Source organism: Gadus morhua, chromosome 3, assembly GCF_902167405.1.
Source record: "Gadus morhua chromosome 3, gadMor3.0, whole genome shotgun sequence".
Taxonomy (NCBI): domain Eukaryota; kingdom Metazoa; phylum Chordata; class Actinopteri; order Gadiformes; family Gadidae; genus Gadus; species Gadus morhua.
Genome location: NC_044050.1, coordinates 17096725 through 17119650, shown reverse-complemented (window position 1 = coordinate 17119650; position 22926 = coordinate 17096725).

Sequence of the window (22926 nt, the reverse complement as noted above, 5' to 3'; positions counted from 1 at the left end):
TGTGTAATGCAAGACAAATTTCTGTGTAAACAGACATTAAAGTTTATCTAATCTAATCTAATCTATTCAATTTCCCAACAAAAACAGCCACCATGAAGCTATAATTCAATAATTTGATTAGAGAACCATCCTCTCACCTGCTGTCCAATATGTTTATTTTAAGAGCATAGTGGGCAATCAGCAAATGTGGAGGTGTAGTTCCACAGATATTATTCTGGACTAAAAGAGAAAATCCTCGAAGAGTGACAAGGCAGAGGTTTCAGAAAATGATTTTAACAAATGTATTTCTGCAATGGTCAGTCTATTACACAGGTTTCATTTTAAATCAATAGTCAGCCATATCACGTTTGAAACAACCTGAAAGCTGGTCTGGTTGTTCCCAGTTCATACAAATGCTTACCTACGTACCCCTGCCCTCAAGAACATGATGGTCAAAACATATATGATGCAAAGTAAAACACAAAGGTAACACTGATTTGAGCTAGTCTGCCATCAGACTTTAGATGGTAAACTACACTTTAAACATCTCCCTGAGCTAGAATTGGTTAGACACCACAATACCAACATACCATCAAGCGGAGGACAAAGAAAGAAGTTGTATATGTCTGTAGGGATTCAGAATCAGAAAACTTTATTGAAATTGAAATTATTTCGTTCCAGGTGCTCCGTCAAAGTAAAAATTACAAGCATAGAAGATAAGATTATACATAGAAAATTATAAATAAAATACAATAAAATAAAAGCAAAAATAAAGTAAGAAGTGGACATCTCTTAATGAAACTGGACATCTCTTAGTGGGTTATATTCAAAAATTTACAATAGAATATTTACATTCTGCTTTATGTGAAAAAAGCAATGAAAATGAAGAGTGAATGAATAAATTATAATTTGTTTATTTTGTTTATATTTCTGACAAATTTTCATTTGTCAGATTATCAGAGGGAGGAGTTAGAGTTTCAGAATGTTGTGAGACACAATATTTGAGCCTTTTCAGCGGCAAAGAAAGCACATTTAGAGGACCTACATTAACTGGGTGCTATTGCCCTAAAGGGTTACATACAGCCTGTTTGTGGCTGCAAAGACTGAAGCACTTCCACTCAATACTGGACCAATTTCACAGATTGTTATTCACAATGGTTAGTTAGACCCAAAGTGATGGGGAAATCTTTAAGGGAAACCGAAGTATTGCAACATGCTAATGAAGCTAAGCACCAAAGCATTTGCTCTGATACAACCAGTAGTTTAACTGGTTGTCTCACTTCCAAACTTCCAACCATAGAAAACCTTTCAATCAAGATGGGTATATCCATTATAACCATAGATGTGATAATAGCCACCGAAAGTCGTCCACCATATTTGTTCTCATCCAACTCTCGCATCACGTTTGATAGCGGGATTTAACGAGAGTTTTAATTCTTAGAATGAAATCGGGAAGTTTGTGATGTGCCTTTTTTGCCAGAGCATTCCAAATCACTCCACTCCACATGATGACACAGTTTTGTTTCATCATATACGATTTCTGAAACCTTGTTATCTGTCCCCAGCATTAAAAACACTAATTGGAAAGGAACACTGCTAGTAAACTGTGTTCCCAACTATTTCTGCCTCCTCATTAAAGCAGTTAATCTGCATAATTTGCTTGTTTTTAAACTTCTCCAAACCGACGTGTATTAATTAGAGGAAATATCTTCTAGTTTTATAACATAATATGATAATATTATTACTAATTTACAGTGACTCTTGCCTGTAAGTTTTAATGGGTTTGTCTTGGACAAGGCAATGAACAGAGAGGGACAGTTGACATATTTTATTTTTGTTTATTCACAAGGTTATTCGTTTTTATTATATTCATACTTCGTAAAGCATCTGTGAGAGCAAATAAATATGCTCTCAAAGCAGTGCGCTGTTCTTTTTAGTCGATGGATATTTAGAATCTAGAAGAAAATGTCATGTTATAGAGGACTAAAACAACAGTTTGTTTACTAGTTTGTGCATACAGGGACAAAACAAAATAACAAAGCCTCAACAACATAAGAAAAGCTGCCTCTGTATAATAACCAGGGGCAAATAGACATTAACACGGTTCAAATAGAACATGGGCTCTATAGTTCTACGTAAATTTACAAAGGACAAGTTTCAGGCCTCAGCGACGGCTGGCAAGGCTTGCTTGCGGCGGCCGGGGGAGAGAGGGGGTTTTCATTCACTTGAGTGTGTTTTCTCTCCCCAGGGATATATGTCTTGCTGTGGCCGCTTTAAAGTGCAGAACAGAAACGCATGTGCAAGGGTCTTGTTGCCACCCACCCACGTAACATGAGGAGGGATGTGACACTCTATGGCAAACATTCATTCCGGAGGAGGATCAGTGCGCTTGACCTTATTGGATATGATGAGGGTTTGCAGCAAAAGTAAATCAGGTTTATATATACATATGCAATAAATAAAATATGATGGTATAAAATTTGTGACAAATATAGTATAACAAATGTCATGTTAGTACATTTGAGGGAATACTTATTAGTTACATGTGCGTATCAAATTTAGGAGGCAATTAGCAAGCCGAAGGTGTGCAAGAGTGGAGAGGCTAAAATTGTCACCTTGTGCTATTCAGTATTAAAGGTAATATGTGGTTAGCAGAAGGACAGCATTTACCATCATAATGACTGACGTTTTTCACATCAAAGCTGTGTTCGAAATCGTTCCCAATTCACTCACTCACTATTCTCTATATAGTGTTTATGATATAGTGAGCTATATAGGGAACGAACAAACGAGAATTCGGACACTACGCCTAACATTTCTAAACGTCATTTGCGTCAGTAAATGACGTTTAGAAAACACGACCGGATTGCATTGTGGTATACGGGAGTAACTTGTAGGGAACATCGTATTTTCACTCAAATTTTTATATAGTGAATGAAATTAACCACTGAGAATTCGAACACCACTACAAAATGGAGAGCACCCTATATAGTGTACTATAACCGTGATAGGGAACAATTTCGAACACAGCTCAAATCTGCACTACTCATTTCGAAGTGAAACAAAATTCACATTCAAGCGAGCAATATCTTGGTAACATGGTGCCATTTCATCATATTAGTTCACAGTCAAATCATTGTTTAAAATAAATTAAACATACCGTCTTCCATGTGAGCTGCCAGTCTCCACAGTGTTCTCTCTCCCGCTCCTGAGTGTCTCTGCGTTAGGCACTGTCGACTCCTCATACCCCCTCAGTCATAATGGAACACCCATTTTATCCAGAAAGTGCGTTTCTTAAGTCACGTTTGCCCTTCAACCCCATCCTCAGCGTCTCTCCCGCACGTAAGGGACATCTTCTCTCCTCTTCTGTACTCGCCAGGTCTCCTTGGAGGTATGTGTGACTAGCTCAGAGGATATGGCTTTTCAAGGCTTCAGACAGCCCCCTGCAGAGCTGCCACTGTCTTCCATGAGCATCCCCACTGTCTGTCGGTCTGTCTGTCTGCCTGTATCTCAGACAGCTATGTATAGCCATTTCACCCAAAAGGCCAGGTTAAGAGAGAATAAAGATGTTTTACAGGAGAGAGATGAACCTGGTCTGCCCCCTTTGTTACTGCTTTATTTGAAACTCTGAATTTTGTGTGAGATTGTCTTATTTGCAGTTTGGAAATGGGTAATGTAGATATTTTGTTTTGCCCTTGAAACCCTGCTTAATGATTTGGTCTCTTCGTCTCATTGGTTTATATGCTAAACCTCTATAGGGCCAGTTTTTTGAGCTGTCAGTAACTCTACCCCCACCGAGTTCAACACCACCCCTGGTCAAAGGGAGTTGGCTGATATCCATCCTAAATCATGAGAAAATCTGCTCAGCATACTGTAGGCTTCAGCTCGTTTGCGGCTCTTTTTATGCTCAACATAACTTTAACAGAGCTGAGCGCGTAAATCAAAGGGTTTGCGAGGTGCTCCCCAACACACTGCTTGCACTTCTTCAAATGATAATAGCAAAGCGCTTCACGGGTGACATTTGAGTATAAGCACCACTGTCGCCTCCCTCACTTTATTTTCTGGTAATTCAATCAAATTCTATTTCCCTCTCAATGCTGTTTGGACAGCTAATTCCACAAGCATTAGGAGTTTATTATTATTAACCTATCCATGCAATTAATTCAAGTTCATTCTGAGCTATTATATGGGCAAATCAAATTTCAATATAATACATATCTGAGAATGTGGTGTCACCATTGACCATTGATGAGTCTACAGTATACTACTCTGGATAATTTATAGATGCCATAAAATACCCTATAAATGACTTCAATTGTACTTTACTCCGGTGAAATATAGAGCAATATGTACCTGTTACCTTTTTTTGACGGAACAGCGATCCGGGGCTATTCCCAAAAGATCTGCGGCTATAGCGAATGCCCAGGTCTAACGACGCGCCAGGTCAAATGTATTGCCGTGTGTGTGTGTGTGTGTGTGTGTGTGTGTGTGTGTGTGTGTGTGTGTGTGTGTGTGTGTGTGTGTGTGTGTGTGTGTGTGTGTGTGTGTGTGTGTGTAAGAGAATAGCGAGGTATAAAAAAGATAGTATTTTAAAAGTAGAATATCTTAAAAAGTATAAAATATAAAATCGGAAAAGCGTGCGATTCCAAGCTATTCTGAACATTTAATCATTTGAATGGAGTCTCTAGGTGAAAAATTTAGATGGGTCCCAAAGTTTGTAGAGAATAATAAAGAAAAAAAGAAAGAATAAAACTTACGAAGAACAACTATTGTCCTATTATTCTGGCATTAATCCTCATGAATTTATTCTTGTAAACACTTCAATTAGGCTAACATAACAATAATGCAGAACAGAAATTCCACCCATATTAGAGTGGTGCGCGCATTTTATAGCCAATTAAAATGAAAGCTGTCCAAGCCATATCCAATTCTAGCTCTAGCCTACCCGACATCAAAAATGGCAAATCCTACACTAAAAATAAAATACCATGGATATAGATTAAACAACAGAACACAATCAAGCACTTTTTTCTCTGACACAAGTTGTAAAACTGCAAAGGCCTAATGGTCATCGTCAACTCAAAACATGAAAAAGCATAGGCCTACCTAAATGAAAGGCGCTAGGGCAAACAAATAAATAGCCTCAAAAAATAAAATAAAGATAGCCTTTCTTAGCTTTGGACAGGCGTATAAAAATTTATATCTATAAAAAAAAAATCTATCAACAGATGCATCAAGAGAGCCAAAAGGCAGTCTCATCAAACCATGTTTTTATTAAGGAACAACAGCATGTCTACATGTGCTGGGAGGGAACGAGTGTGGAGCCTACTGACCAAAACACCTGCAGCGGAAAAAACCCGCTCAGCAGGGATAGGTGTGGCCGGGATAGAGAGGTAAGCCTTCGCGACACGAGAGAGCTCGGGGTATCTATTTTCATTCCTTTTCCACCACTCCAGAGGGGCTTGATCTCGTGGAATGAACTGGTCCTGTGAGTATTGCTCCAGCTCCGTCTTTTTGTCCGGTGCATTCAAGGAGTATTGTGCTCCTAATGTGCCAGCCTGAGCATTTTCTTCGAAATTTAAAAGGGCAAAAGCAATTCAGTTGTTTTTTTTGGCTGTCAAGTGATTTAAGATATTTAATCGCGATTAATCGCATCAATGTCATAGCTAACTCGCGATTAATCACACTTTTTTTTAATTCTAAATATCCCTTGATCTCGTGCTGCTAGCCTTTTAGTGAGATCAGAGAGTGTTGAGAAGGACAGTAATAAAATATATTTGATAAAATGGATATAAGAAGAGAGACCCGCAGTGAATTCAACCCGGTTCACTTGACATCGGGTAGGTGCATGACAGTGGTAGGCCTACCGTAAAACTTCCAATAGCCCAGGCTTTTATTTGTTTCAATCACTGAACTTTCGAACAAAACTCTTGCTCAGCAAAGATGGGAAATACTATAACATTTATTATTTATACCGGTATGAATATTCCTACCGTACGAAGGCCTTGAAACACATTACCAGGCTATCGAATAACGCACGCACGCGCGGGCGCACGGTGGCAGAGTGTCCGCAACCTCTCAATCAATCAACAGCCGCAACACTCAAAAACTGTCTACGTCGCATCCAAGTCGATTTTGTCTAGAGGGGAGTAACTGAGCGGCCCCTCCCAAAGTGGTTCAGCCCAGGTGGGCCTTGAACTGCGATTGGTCAGTAAGACGTAACAGCTAATGACAACATTGAACTCTCGTTAAGGCTCCAACAGAGTGACACACAAACACACACACACTTTTAAGGAGTTTTTCACCCGCTATCCTTGCTTGCCCCAACAAGTTTGTGCGGCGTGCTTGTTGTTTTGTTTCCAGTGTAGCTAGATCCGGGGCCTGTACTACGAAGCTCTGGGTTAGCTGTACCACGAAAGTCGATCTCTTTAAGCGTCGCTGTATCACCATGGTGACTTATGCTCGCAACCAAACCTGGTCGGGAGCAGCTTTTCGGCTTAGTCTAGCCGGAGATCGGCTACTTAAATCGGCATGCGCAGCTTCCTAGCCCCTCCTCCGACAATGGCGTCACCATTTTTGGGTGTCACCGTGGACCTCGGCGCACTTATCGCACAGGCGTCTCCGGAGACAGAGGGTTTTACGGGACAGAACCGATCCCTTGGCATTTTCTGACCAAATTCTTTATGAGAGATACAGATTCTCATCAGAGGGTATTCGTTATCTGATCGACCTTGTTGGACCGTATATAGTCAATAAAGAAGCCGTGCACTTACTAGCCGCGTTTACATGGACACATGTGATCCGCATAGATTTCTATGCGGAGTAGAAAATGATCATATATTCGCCTCATTCGGAATACAATTATCTGTTCGGCATAGAATTCTATGCTGAATAGAAGAGGTGGTGTAGTCCGTTTTAATCGACATGTATACACTTATTCCGAATAGATTGGGGTTTAACTTAGAGCAGCTGCAGTAGTTTGCAAGGAAAGTGGATTTATTGCCTGATTCATGTCATTGTTCGTAAGTAGTCCGGGAAGCGTGTCCGGTTGCTAAGCGACGGGACAGGGTGTTTATTAATGACGTGTTCGCTATCATAGTGTCCGCGCGCGTCCGAGATTACTGTAAATGAGTAGGCTAATACTAGTACTTTTGCAGGCTGAACATTAAAATACTCCTCAACTTAGAGAGACCACTCTCTCCTACCAGTCTTGGCTCCGGACTCTCATTCAAATTCCTCTTGTATGCGGCGGAGGTGGGGGTAAATATAAAGATCGGACGTAGCTGTGCTGTCCTCCTTCTTAATTGAAGGAGCAGGCAGAGAAAAGCTCTCTCCTGCTGTGCTTTCATTAAAATCAAATTCACAATGGCAAATAGTGATAAGATTTATTTTTGACTTGGCCCCATGTTCGTAGGAGCAAACATCGGGCCCCACATATATGGGGGTAAAAGGGATGATGATACATAATATTTTTTAGACAATATGCAGAATCTTTTCACTTACGAATTAACACGGTCGGCTATTTTTTGCCAGCACGCCACCCTAGCCATATTATGGGCAACCGTGTTCCCCTTGGCTGTGATTTGAGCTTTGAATTCCTCGTAGGAGTTCATAATAATACACTGCTCGCCTTGGATGAAATACACCGCTCTCGCGCGATTTATTTTGCATAAGGGTGAGTCAAATGACGCGATAAACGCCCCTTTTATGTGAACGCGCATTGAACCTAAAGCGGAAAACCTGGTTCAACGAATTGAATCTAAAATGAGCTTCGTGGTACCATTTAACTCTGATTGCGAGTTGCGGCTCTGTCGAGCCAGGTTTTCCCAAGAAAGCCTGGGTATGTTCAGCGAGGTTCGTGGTATACCCCCCCCCCCCCGGTATGGTGTTGTAGTTTTTCTAACGTGACTAGTTGTTGCTAGACAGCAGGTGAAAAGACGACAATGTTTGCCAAACAAAAAGTGCATTAATCGCGCGATAAAAACGCCATTAAAATTAGTTTGCGTTAACACCGTTAACAACGCGTTAACCTGCCAGCACAAATTTTTTTATCTATATTTTTTTAATATAGCCTATTTATGTATAGGCCTATAGGCTATATGTGTATTTATTTTTTTATATATAGGCCTATTGTTGATCACAAATAACAGCCTTTGCTATAAGCTAAAGCTTGTATGGTAATCTTGTGGCATTTAGACTTTAATCAAGTTATGCAAATAGTTTGATTTCTCCTACAGGAATAACAAAGGCCCTATGCTAACCTAATATATGGCCATAATAGAAATACACATACCTCTTCAGGAGTGAACCGCATGTGCTTGTGTCGTGGGTCCAGGTAAGAGGCAATGAGTGCTAATCTCTGCGCTGTCTCTGTGTCCTCTGGGGCCATGCGCGTTCTCCATGACTCCGACACTGAGCGCTTCAACTCTGTCCCCTTGCGTGGATCACCTGTAGATTGAAGCAGGTGCTTTGAGAGCAGTTTTGTGGTGACTGGATAAACCTGGGAGATGGACATGTCTGATTCTCCGCAGAGCGCTGTTGTCGCCATCTTCAGTGATTTCAGCACCGGGATCAGCTCTTCCATAAAGTGCCAGCTCTGATCTGTTGGCTCCAGTGTGCGTGAATCTGACAGTTTGGTGAACCTTTTGTCTGACAGCACTGTCGCAATGGCCCACCTCTGTTCATGGAGTCGTTCGACCACGTCACAGATCGAATTCCACCTGGTGCGGCAGTGCTGTATCAGACAATGCTGAGGCAGATTCTGCTGTTCTTGCTTGGATCTCAGGGCCTGACTTGCCACAGTGCTGTGGTGGAAGTGGGATACGACTCTGCTGGCGGCTGCAACAACACGGCTTACAGCATCGACTTTGAAACCATCATTTATTGCCAGCTGTAATGTGTGGGCAAAGCACGAGCTCGAGTCCCACTCCAGTAGCTGTGTATTGGCTAGTTAGATGTTACTTGCATTATCGTGAACATGCGCAATGATTTTCCCCTCAAAGCCCCACTCTTCGACTGCTGTTCTTTTCAGCCCCTCAGCTAGATTTTCTGCTGTGTGACTCTGGCATCGGCCGTGTTTGTAAGACAGCGCTTTTCATTTCCCAATTTTCATCAATGAAATGACACATTATTGTAACATATGATTCCAGTGCGAAGGAGGTCCAGGCATCCGTGGTAATAGCTACTCGGTCAGTTTTGGCTAAAGCATTGTGAAAGGGCTCTGAGCATTCAGCATGCATCTTTTCGAGACGCGAGACAATGTTTTTTCGGCACGGAACCGTGTACTCTGGCATCGTTGACGTTGTCGTTGACATGGAGCCATGGTAAGATAATTTTGTTCCACATATCCCACACTGGGCACGATTGTCTTTTATTTTCTTGAAGTGTGCCCAGGCGGAGCTTTTGCGGGACTTCGACATTGTTAGCCTCCTATACAATAGGCCTACACTCTGTAAGCTAACAACGTTATTTGTGCAATGCGCTGTTGAATGACTTCAGACTCTCTCCCCGTTCCACACTCAGTGGCGTACCTGGTGTTGTTTGTTTGTGTTGTATGCATATATGTTAATATTTATGCTTGTGTATTGTGTACATAGTTTTTCTGTATAAATGATCAAAAAAAATAATAGTGCTATAGAACCAACATTAGTTCTGTCCGTTAATTCTTGTTTATTTGGATGAAATTGAACAGCACCAATTTAAAAAATCGGTTTTGACCCTCGGGAACGAATAATGACAGACACAGACACACAGACACACGGACGGACGGACGGACGGACGGACGGACGGACGGACGTGCAGGGCAATACATTTGACCTTTCAGATTCTTCGGTTCATCCATTCTTTCATTCAGCTGTCAATTTATAAAAAAGGTTTTCAACCTCACTTTGTACTACAGCACTCACCACATTTTCTGCAGGAAATGCATTTTCTAGTTTGCTTGTGTGTTCCTTTTGTGGAACTGGGTTTGTGTCTGTGTTGTTATTTGCAGCTTGGAACCCTTAGTTGGAGTGTTTTTTCCACAACATGTAATTTTCTCTTGCTGGATCTCTAGTCATTCTCCCCTGGTCCCTTTGCAATAGTTTTTTTTTTATATTGTTGGGCCATCTGCCATTGATTGAAGTGCCATTTTCTACTATAGCCAAGCTATTGCCTTTGCGATATGTAGACCTAAGTGTATTGGTCAAGTATTTGCTCTAAGTTGACACACTGGTAGTACTTATGGGATATTTGTTCAATTTCCTAGAAATATTGATTAGTTAAATTCCCAGGTGCACAAAAACCTTGATGTAGTTGTATTATATTCGATGCCCTTGGTGTGGAAAAAGTTGGACGGCTCAGAAACGTGCAATACTACTAAGTTTTGAACTATTACAAATATATACAAATTTTCAAAAACTTTGAAGGGATTGCTTTCAGTTGCATTAAGCGTTTACTGTAGCACTATGCTGTAATTTACTTTATTTAAAATCATCAAAATATGTCTTATCCTGAGCGTAATTAAATTTTTGCTGACATTTTTTTAAATCAACACCTTTTAATTGCATACGGATTAATACACCATACACAGCAAAATCAGCAGTGTTAATTCAACACCAATTGAGTTAAACACTTTGAAAGTGTCTATATTGGTCCACACCAGATTGAGTTAAAATTACACTTTTAGCAACTAGTTGAAATTTAACACTGGTCAACACTTGCCAGAGTTAAATTTACACAACACTAGTAGGGATGGGCCGATAGTCGATTCTATCGACTATCGACGATAGATGGATTCCATCGTTGATCGTCTCAAGTTGATGATAAAAAGGCGATTATTTTTCTATTTTTCTTAATTATTAATTATTTACTATTTTTTTTTTTTGAAAAACAGCACTGTGGTGGCTATTTTTACAACATAAAAAACCCCGCAAATTGTAATTGAAGTAAACTGGCACAGGTAGAAACATACTATGTAGCGCTGACCTGCCGTATTCACTCACTGCTACGAGGAGAGGGGTGGGGCTCGAAACCTACCGGTCTGCTCGCAAGGCAAAATGACATCACACCCCGCTGCACCATTTCCGGGTCACAGCTGTGGTACACTAGCTGTGTTAGAAATCGTTCCCTATTCACTCACTCACTATTCCCTATATAGTGTTCATGATATAGTGCACTATATAGGGAGCGAACAAACGAGATTTCGGACACTATGCTGAACATTTCTAAACATAATTTGCGTCAGTAAATGCGCCGGGTATTTGTGTGACGCAGACAGATGCGCCCACATCATGTAAACAAACCGGGCACTCACGAGGAAAGCTGGAGGTTGTATTGATCTCTCGGTTTTATAGTCACCAAAATGCTTCAGTAATCTTTCCAGTGTCACAGAAGTAGAGTAAATGCATTTGGCACAATTTGGCCATTTGGAGACATTTTGGAGAGGTTTGTGCCGCCAGTGACAACACACCATAAAAACTCCATTAACTCCCCAAGGTTTAGGCCTAGAACTCCAAAATTTCTTCCAGGTGTAGTTGGCATGATGTAGAAGGTATTTGGCATATTGCCATATGCCTTACATATAAAGCACATCCTAGTTATTGTAGTTCAATTATGACCTATTATTTTCGAAGACAAAAAAAATTGCTTTAGAGCCATGTCTGAACTGATGTCATTTAGGTTGTGTGTATGATACATGCCAAATACATATCTACAGAAACTAGAGCTTGTCAGCTTTCAAATGAAGTATCATACATCCATCTAGGACTTAGGGTTACTGTGTTATAAGCTTTTCCATTTGGGTATGTGTATAGGCGAAAAAAACCAAAATACTGCCGGGGCTTAACAGGTTACAGCGCCAGTAGGTTTCAGTCTTGAGACACCGTGTGTCATCATGACAGAGCCGCCGTCACCGACGTATCGAAAATTAAATCAGCGGAGGCTCACGCTGGTCCAAGGGGAAGACCATCCTTATCGTTTTTAAGAAAAAAATAGATAAATAAAACCGCAATTTTATAATGTGATAAATTATTATCAATAATTATTATTATAAAATTATTATAAAGTCGCCCATTTGTGTACATTTGTGGCAAAATGTATACTTTTTCATCCATCCCATTAGAAAACTGTTTATTATAGGGTCTATAATAAATCAACTTATCAACAGAAATAACAGAAAATGAATCATTCCTCTCCTGGATACAGTAGGCATCAAGGTGCTCATCAAAATAAAGAGAATCAACTGTGCCAGTCAAAATGAAAGCTTGATCGTCATTTATAATGATACTGTTGATCTTTCCAAAAACAGGCATTTCTATATTTTTTGAAATACAAACAAACATACCAGTTTGATACTCAGTTCCATAGTTACTCACCCACTTGGTAGTTGGCACATCACAGTATGCATTCAAGTTTAACATTGCAAGTAAAGTCTGACCACCTTCCAAATTATCAATTGTTTCCTTCCTTACTGGACCAAACTCAAACCTCTAAAAATTACAATTCTCCCAGTGATAAGCTGTCTCTGTACCAATGCTTTTGTGATATTTTTGAAATTCTTGACAGATCTTTAAAAATAATTTAATTTAATTAAATTATGGCAGATGAGGGATTCAATTAATAATAGACATAATATACTTTAAAACATGCCTTTCATTAAAGGCTCACTATGCAACTTTTCTAGCCAAAATTACATTAATTATGCAGGTTGAGAATTATTCTGATGGTTCTGCAACCATTTCTGGGTCGTTTGGTGGGTGTGTCATTGCCCCATGTCGCCTCTCCAAGGAAAAAGCGCATATGCAACTTGCTCTGTTCGGACCGACACAATCCGGATGTGACGCAGCGGAGGTATCCAATCGCGCCTCGAAAATGTAGTCAGATTGTAGTTTCGAAAATGCTTTACGGCACAGACACACCCCCAAACATGACACCGGCTAGATATAAACAGCCAGTTGCGAGGCAATTGTTGCATTCATCATGGATCAATCGACTGATAAGGGACCCAAGAGGCGACTGTCGGTGGAACAAAAAGAAGAATAAAAAGAAGTTGGACCAGAAAAGAGACCAGACACGAGTGAAAGGGGAACTATGCAACTTTTTTGGCTTGATTTACCCTAATATAACAGGCATTTGCGATGGTTCTATTATACATTTTTGTTCGATTGTTCATTGTTTCGACTCCCCCTTGCGCATCTTGGGGGACAAAGGGAATAGATTTCTGCCGGCGACCCGCCGGCCACTCTCGCGGGAGTCTCGGCTCTCGCAAAGTAACGAATTGCTTTACGGCACAGACCGGCTCGATATAAACATATAAACACAAGTAACTAAGGGATTGTTACATTCATCATAGATCAGCCGACTAAAAAGAGACAGAGAAACCCAATGTCGGAGGAACAGAATAAGATAAAAATGGAGACTAACTGACAGAGAGGCCAGACACGAGTAAACGTTGGGCAAGCCATTCAGGAATAGCGTGAACTGAAAGGAAAAGAAGACTGCAAATCAGACCCCGACTTGGCCGTGTTGCTTTTGAAATTGAAAGTACCCTTTGGTGAACTTTGTCTTCGTGGTATTCTTGATGTTGATAGTCTCTGTATAAATGTGTTTGCTCAACCATTTTGTTGTGAGCCCTGTAAAAATGTGTTTTCTCGACCGTTTTGTTGTGAGCCCTGTGTGTTTCCTTTCCTTTGTTTCCATGGGTGTTTTGCCATTTGTCTGTCTCGTCCCCCAGATACAGGCTGAATCCCCGAATCCAGGTTCTTGTTTATTTAGATTATTATGTTGGCCAACACTCTTACACTGATTGTTCTGTTCAACCTAAAATAAAACAATTATAATCTAGGATATAAATTCTCCCCGTCAACTATAAAAAGGGATGGATTTATGTTTATTGCAATACAAATACACCGTTTTAAAATATATAACCTTGTCCGCACTTCATCTACTTTGGACATGGCTCCCCGCATTCGCCGGCTTCTTTGAAAACAAATGCACATGGCTAGCGTAGAAGTGCATGGGGAAGGGTCGTCACGAGTTGTTACGACAGTGTTGTAAAATATCTACTACGAAGCTGTAGGGGGCGCTGTGTAGAGAAAAGTGCGTGCCAAACCAAGAAAACAGCGAAGAAATGCCCGATCTTGCATAGTGGGCCTTTAACATACGGTGCATTTTAAGATCACAAATGTTTTGTGTTGAGGTGATATTTAAGGGTTGATGAACTTCGGTGATAGGAAAATTCCTTACTACAGAGATTGCAGATAACGGTGTTCTTATCTACAGTTCCGTCTGGGAGTTTAAACTTGCACTTTTCGTTCACGGGGCCAAAGAGCGTCTTCTCGTCTGCCTCCATTTTGTTTCAACGCAAATGACGCACCGGGTCAAAGGGCACTATAGAAGTGTGATTTAGTTTTTTTGTAATCAATTAATTGAAATTAACGCGTTAATTTGACAGCCCTTATCTGAAAACAACTTTAAATAAAACCAGATTATGCAACATACAATATTTGGATCATTCATGTAAGTAATTAAATGTTTTCAAAGAGATAATGAGCCATGCTTACCAGAACCATCGGAGCGCTGATTTCCAGACAAGAGGTCTTCGACGAACTCATTAGAATTCTTGCAGTCTGCCAGGATCCTATGTTTGAAGTAGGTGGGCCAATTTGCCAAAAATCGGCCAGAAGCATCCTCTCCAAACATCATTGTGAAGTCTTGGTCAATCTACAGAAGAAACACTAAGTCCTTGCAACCTCTCATAGACATAGGAAACCATCCACAAACTAAATTTCAGTATTTTTATGCTTGTTTAAATGTAAGTGTTATCCTCCAGTAATCATTGTTCACTTTAAAACTAATTAAACACTGATATGTATTTCCTACCAAGCCAGGGCTACCGAGGAAACGTGGGAAAACATCCAGGACTGTGAAGGAGTTTTCCTGGTCTTGAACCAGTGTCTGGCGGTATTGAAATGTTGCCCTCATCTTCTCTTCGACAATTGTTGCATCAGTCGTGTGCTTCAATAAAGAGATCGCCTCGCGGCATTCCTCGCCAAACAGTTGCTTGTCAGTTAGGAGACAATCCCCCTTGCTCTTTGGACCATCTTGATATGTAGTGCTGGTTGAGCATCTCCGGGACTGAACTACAGAGTTGCGTTGGACTGTCTTTATCCTCCATGCCGAATAGCCAGACCCGTTATTTGCATCATATTAGTGTTCCTGTAAAATCCAAAAAGAACAAAGATAAACATAACTAATGGGTCACAGCATTACAGTGCAAATTCAGAATAACCTCCCTATATCAATTTATCATAAGCCATTAATTTACAAACTTGCATATCTGTTTTTTGAGTAAGGATCCTCGAGGTAGGGAAATAGAGTAATAATGACGAGGTTGGTGGGATCGTCCTTTAAAAGAAGAAAATATATTATTTTTCAAGCTTTAAATTAGTAGTAAAGTATTGAATCAGTTTTAGTGTTTTGCTGTAGAGATTACTTTTTCTTCAGTTTTATTTTCTCTCACAATTTTTTGGTTTGTTTGATTATTCTGACACAGAATTGCTTTGTATAGAAAAGCCAATTTTATTATATTACTGAAATAGGAGACCACAATAATTAAATATCTTTTAACTACGGAACAAGGTTCTTTAAGGAAAACACACCTTATTCCTTATTGTTTCTAAAATGGACACCTACATCCTCTAAACCAGGGGTGCTCACACTTTTTCAGGATGCGAGCTACTCATAAAATGACCCAAGTCAAAATGATCTACCTACTACAAAAATGCTAAACATATTTATTCATGAATATATTGAGAATTCTCTATATGTACAATGAATGTTGATGTCCCTTGCATAACAGCATGAGCCCATATTGCACAACACAACACAATTAATTATGTACATTTTTTGTCATTACCTTATTCTGATGACTTGCACTGAATGGAATCAGCCAGGGATGCATAGTCTGGACAGTAGCTGTTGACAGCCAGCCTCAAGCACACTTCCAAATGATCATCAGTTATGGTGGAACTGTGCTTGGACTTAATGATCTTCATGTGGGAAAAGGCTGACTCACATAAATAAGTGGAGCAGAATAAAGCAGTCAAGGAGGTAGCACATTTCCTCACGTTGGGGTACCTTTCCTCTGTGAGTAAGTTCCAGAACTCTCCATGAGCTCTGGACTTCCGCTGAATATCTGCTTGTAATGTCAAAATATCCTCTTCCACTCAAGAGGAGTTCAGGTGAAACTGTTGAAATTTTTGATGCGAGTGAATAAACCTCAGCATCTTCCCGAAAAGGATAGCACATGAATGCAGCGACTGGCTCGAGCAAAGAAAAGTCTTGAAAGCGTTTGTCGAACTCTGACAGACATTTGTCAATCTGCTCTGTGTAGCGTGCACTGTCAAGTTGCACACAGGCCTTCCCTTGCATCTCCAGCTCTGACGCGCGGTTCTGGACGTTTGCCAAATCATGGCGCCGCAGCTTTGAGAAGAGATGTTTCGTTTGAATGCATTAACTGAGCTGATCATATTAATCACTGTTTTGTCTTTTCCCTGCAGCTCTAGATTAAGGTCATTCAATAGGTTTGTCAGATCAGTTAAAAATGCGAAGTCTAACAGCCACTGACCGTCATTTAGTTGCTTGTATTCTGCATGTCCAGCTACATGGAAAAACTCCTTAATCTCTGGACAGAGCTCTCGAAATCTTTGAAGGAATTTCCCTCGACTAAGCCATCTCACATCAGTGTGTAGCAACAACTTAGAGTGGTCGCAGTCAGCCTGCTCCAGATGTGCACGGAATAGCTGTCTTTGAAGAGGTCTGGCGCGAATAGGACAGGCGATCTTCATTGCCACATCCATTATCTCTTTCATGTTGAGCATTTTGGCGCATAGCGCTTGTTGGTGTATTATGCAGTGGTAATTCAGGAAGTCCGGGAAAGCATCGTCCTCCCTGCACTTGGCAATAAATCCATTCACGCAGCCAACCATTGCGGGTGCTCCATCCGTGGTGATGGACACCAGTTTGTGCACTGGGACCTGGGTTTTCGTGATAAAGTTTTTGAAAGACTGAAATATATCCTCTCCTCGCGTGGGTTCTTTCATGGGCAGTAGTGTTAACAGCTCCTCTTTTGCAGTTATGTCACCATCCGAATAAAAATTCACAACTGGGCTGTGTCACTCACGTCCGTAGATTCGTCCAACTGCAGTGAGAAGCACTGGCAATCTGCGATGTCCTTCCAAAGTTGCTGCGTCAAATCCTCGGCCATGGCCTCACTGCGCCGCGTAACTGTGCTTCTTGACAGCTGGAGAGCTTTGATCGAAGATAATATTTCTGCCTTGTTTTTAAGTCTCGGAACAATGAGTCAGCTGCTTCAACGAATGCCTCTTTTACCATCTCGTCTTGGAAGGACTTCTTGTTCTTAACGATTAAGTGGCTCACCCGGAACGATGCTTCGGTGGCGGCTTTGGCTTTTGAAGTTAGCTGCGAGAAAAATTACTGCTGTCCAGACAACTGGCATTTTAGTTCCTTCACCTTTCTCTTTCTCAGCTCGCTTTTCGGCGGGAAGTTGGTGTCGTAGTTTTTATGAGCAGTCCGAAAATGCCGCTCCACATTTCGGTATTGCGATGGTAGACTGGCAGATGTGGCAAACGCACTTCGAAAATGACATGGTGAAAAAGAACTCCTCCTCCCATTCCTTATGAAAGTGATACTTTTTTGGCTTCTTACTCAGTCCAGCTCCCCCACTAATTTTAATACCCTTTCTTAAGATTAAGAGAAAAAACCGAGGGCTAAAAATTGGAGGCTAACTAGGTAACTCACAAGCTTTTTTTTACATTTTCCCGCACTTAGCGCCGTTGTTTGCGCATGCGCAAATTTCCTAGGGGGGATGGATGATAGGCTGACGTCTATTTTTTAATGATGATTTTTTTTTCCTTCAATGCCATGCGATCTACCCACGCTACCTTAGCGATCGACCGGTCGATCGCGATCGACGTATTGGGCACCCCTGCTCTAAACATATATTATTTGTAGAGACATGATGAGCACTAGAGAGAACATGACATGCTTACCCATGAACTTCAACCATGTCAGCCACCAGTAGGTTTTCCCTCTGTCGCCGTCTACCATCCGTCAATGACTTTGTTTTGTCATGTTCATGCAACACCTTTTCTCCCCTTGGCTTGGACTGAAGTATATCTCTCACCATCTGAAGACAAAGAAGAAAATACTTTTTAATTTCAACCTCCCCTGCAACAAGACCACAGCAAAATGTCTATGTTTAGGATTAAAAACTAACTTAATGCATTAAAAAAGTTAATTTATATACCGCCTCTGCTGATTCCCGATCGGCGTGGGTCCTTTTCAATCCACTATCTTTCTCAAGAATGATTGTTGCATCAGATGAATCTGAAGGCACAGAGGATGAGATGGCTGACACAAGCGACTCAGATGAAACATCTAATAGATCTTGATGAAGCACAACTGCAAGACAGTTAAGAGAAATACACACGCAATTGAATAAAAATATTGTTTGAGGCCCCCTAATAAATTCTTTGGCTTGTCAGCCAAACTCTCTTTAACTAAAAAGTCCCAACAGGTTAGCAGACTGAAACAAACTTCACAATACATACTATTACAGTACAGCTGGTTAATGATCCTTATTTTTTCCTAACAAGACTAAGTCTTACCTGTAGATTTTTCTGTGGACACATTGATGGTAAGGTGCTTGTAAAAGGACCTCAAATACATCTGCATCCACCTCTGTCCTTGATTCATCTGTCAAGTGTAACTCAGTCTTTAGTGGAAGACCTAACTTCCCTATTACTGAGAGAATATCAGATTTAGAAAAATGGTCCTTTGTATGCTTCTTTTATTGACACTTTTATTATGATTATTTACAATGAGAAAATTCTGAGCAGTGTGTAATAGGAAACCACAATAATGAAATGGCTTTTAACTAAAGAACAAGAGTCTGTGACAAGTACACACCTTATTCCTTATTGTTTCTAAAATGGACTACATTCTCAGAAAATATATTTGTAGAGACATGACGTCTTTCTTATTCTATATTTTAGATAGTATACCAATTGCATTTTAACTTTTCCATTAGAAATGATTACAATTGGTCAACTTAATAAACAACAATTGATGGATGGGGCAATGTAACCATATTAAAATCAGATCACATTATAGCATGAACTAACATTTTGGCAACTTATTAGTTTACTCCAACAATCAGGGCTGTGTGAAAACACTAGTACAAACCTTTCTGAATCAATGAACTATAGTCTTCTGCCTTAACATACCTTAACATACTTCTGAATGCCACTAAATCTCATCTTGACCAACATTATGTCCTTAAAAACAAAGTACATTCATGAATAGTCCACACCTTTTTCAGTGAAATTTTCTTTTTTTCTTGCCTTTATTATGCCACTGGGCGGAAACAGTCAATGTCGTTTTTCTGGCTTAGCTAGTGAACCGACTTGACTGTACACACCCTAGCTTGTATGGCCACATGGCGGCCCTGCTAACAGTCCTCGATGCACGTCTTCTCTAATTAGCAGATTTATACATGGAAATGGATGAAATCCCTAACCCAGTACATAAAAATGTCAATAAACTCACTTTACATGTGTTTTTTCAATACCTTTACTTCATAGTTTGAACAGAAAACCACCAAAGTGCAGAGAGCAGAGTGGAAACGTAGCTTACCGCGAAGAGTCCCGACCCAAAGAGGAAGTAAAGCTAACGGAAGCGCGTCAAGTGCAGTAAAATAAAAAGCGCTCGATACTTATACGATAACACCCATCATTTTCCTTCATGTAAAAGTGTCTAACCTTAACATGAACCCCAATATACTTCTTTAAACAATTTAGTAAAAATGTTTGGTCGACATATCAGCAAAAAGAAGAATATGATGGAAATTTGATAGCGGAAATCCTAACCAGCCTCCTTCAAAATAAATGTCTGAGCTACCAGAGTACATAATCCTTCCAAAATGTAGGTTACATGCCGGTTCATAAACTAAATAATAAAATAAATATAGCGCAACGAGTCACAACATCACATTACTGTACTAAACTTATTGTTAAGGACATTTTAAGTGGTCAGTGATACCAATCCAATGCCATGGAGCCTAATACAGCATGGAGGGGCCAACAAGCATCTAACTTGCTCTAAAACAAAGTAACAGTTGTGCGCAATGTTATTAAGCTCCGGTTGCCATGCTGAATCAGTGTGTTGCTTATACTTTTCTTCATAAGAAAATGATTAGGGCCAGTGTCCACATAACGCCTTTTTCCGAGCACAAGCGCCTTTTTTCAATAGATTCCCAATGAGAAGCAGCCGCCTCACTGTATAATGCTGCTGCTTTGTTAACTAACCATGGTTTGCTATTGCTAGCTAACCAATACTGATGGTTAACCTTAGCTTATTGTAAAATACACATTATTGGGTATACATTTGAATTAAATAGACATATTTGCTTAGACATACTTACACATGGATGTTCCTAGTCACAGTTTGAGTGATGTCCGATAATTTTCCAGTCCAAAGAAAAGAGTGTGTCTGGCTAGACTCCCGCCTCTTTCAGACAACCACCAATGGTTTGACTTCTGGAGTAACACTAGGTATATTTTGAAATCAACACTGTAGAGTGTTTTGCAGAAAATGAAATTTGACTCCCTGTATTAACACCAACTCTTTTTGAAGAATAACTCCCTTGTAGTTAAATTACACTAAACCTGTGTTGAAACAACTCTATGTGTTTTACACTCCACTCAAACACTGAATATCTAACACTTTGGATTTTGCTGTGTGCTAGGTTTTGCTAGCAGTAGACCGCATTTTACTCCCTGTGACCAATATAGAAACCACACCATTTTACCACCAATTGCATTTAAAAGTGGGACATGGCAACCACTGGACAAAGCTGTTTTTAAAATAAATATGTCTTTAGTGCAAGAGTTCCTGAGGGGCACCCCAGATTGAAATCATAGGCTTTAATTTAATCTGGACTGTGGTTGGGATTTCATCCTGAGCCCATCTTGTCCTCTGTCTACTCTACCGTGATCTATGTGAACATCGCTACATATAGCTACACCTTTCTTTTCCCATCCATCCCTTTTATTGTTCCCAGACTCCCATATGGAAGTAGCTTTTAGCTCCAGGCAACAAAAACAGTTATTCGGAACTACCCCTTGATCCCAACAGCTTTGCACTGCTATAGATTCTGTCTATTGAACCTTTTCTTGTGTTTTTTATTTTAAAAACAGTACTCGGAGAAGGCACATGTATCTGCATCCCTCAGTGTAAATAACTTAATTTGAAAGAAGAAATTTGAGAGGGGTTTAAGGCAACAGCCCCTACTGCATGTTTTCTGCTATGGTTCCCTCTGCCTCGAAAGTAGTATGTGTACCCCACTGGAGTCCACATTGATTTTTTTTGCCTTTTTAAGTGAAACCAACAAGCATTTATAGACTATGTGAACTCTCAAGTCAGGCAGAAAAAGTGCTTTTATCAGAGTCCATGCTCGATCTTTGATTCCTTGAAATAGCACAGGGAGCACACCTGAGAGGTTAACGGCTTGAGGGGCCAAACGGGGGGGCCAAAGCTCAGAAAAACAATATAAATATGGACACAGATTTAGCAAGAGGTAAACAGTAAAGCAATCTTTATCCCTCTAATGGATCCAGAATATGACCAATTATATACAGGGGGCAGTAGAATGTGTGAGGTACAATGGCTGTTTCCACATACAAACCACCCACATCCTGGTGTTTACTTTATTACAGAGGTTGCAAATTGCTGCACATTGGCCGGTTTGCATATCAAACACCATAGAGACGTCGACTCTGTTGGTGTGCTGGGATGTGTTTGCTCTGCAAACAAACAGTTTAATTGGAAAAATAGTTTTCCAGCTGCTGTGGATTCAGGGGCTGAGAGATTCTGTGTGTATATGTGTCAGTATGAGTGCCTGTGAATGCTTGTACGTTGGTGTGCACGTGTGTGTGTGTGTGTGTGTGTGTGTGTGTGTGTGTGTGTGTGTGTGTGTGTGTGTGTGTGTGTGTGTGTGTGTGTGTGTGTGTGTGTGTGTGTGTGTGTGTGCGCCAATGTGTCTGTATGGATGTGTGAATTTATCCTTACAGTAGTGGTGAAGTGGCTCCCTCAATAATTTAAACAAGCAAATGGGTAAATTGAAAGGCCAAGGCTTTGGCTCGATCCAGCATGTAGCCTTTCCTCTCTAACAGGCCCTTCGCCCCTCAGTGCATGCTGTGACAGCTGTCAGTACATCCAGCGACGCTTAATGTAACGCCATGAAGATGGGCCCCCAGTCACGGATGTTCACTGAGTGGCCCAAACTGAACGACTGTGGAGGCATGTGTCGAGGAAACCAAAATGGACACCAGCATACTAATGACCTGGAGAGGCTTCTGCTCAGACCCTATTTATTCCAGATCAATTTCACATTGTGGGCCCTAATGAATAGGCTGCGGCTTGCAGACTCTTCACCGTCTGTTCGAGAGTGATGGTTGGGACATGGCCGTCTGCCTTATTCTAGCCCAGCTTTGATTAGTGGGCCTTGGAGATAAAGAAGACCGGATTGATCTTGTTGAGTGTGGTTACATATTCAGTCCATCCGTGTGTGTGTGTGTGTTGTGTGTGTGTTGTGTGTGTGTGTGTGTGTGTCTGTATGCTTGTTCTTTCTCTCTTTCTCTGTCTCTCTTCACCTCTCAATCATGGCTAGGTCTCTTTCTCTTTCTCTCCCCCTCAACCCCAGTCCCCCCCTCCCACCCATCCCTGATACCTTCTTCACTGTCTCCTCCACTTAGGGGCTGGGCCGGTATTAGCCAGCAGGCAGATGTACTCTGTCATGGAGGCGACGTCTCCCTGAGCTTCCTGCTGAGTCCGTCCCTGGGACTCTCTTTGACAGGGAAAGAAGAATTGAGCACGTGATCAAAGAAG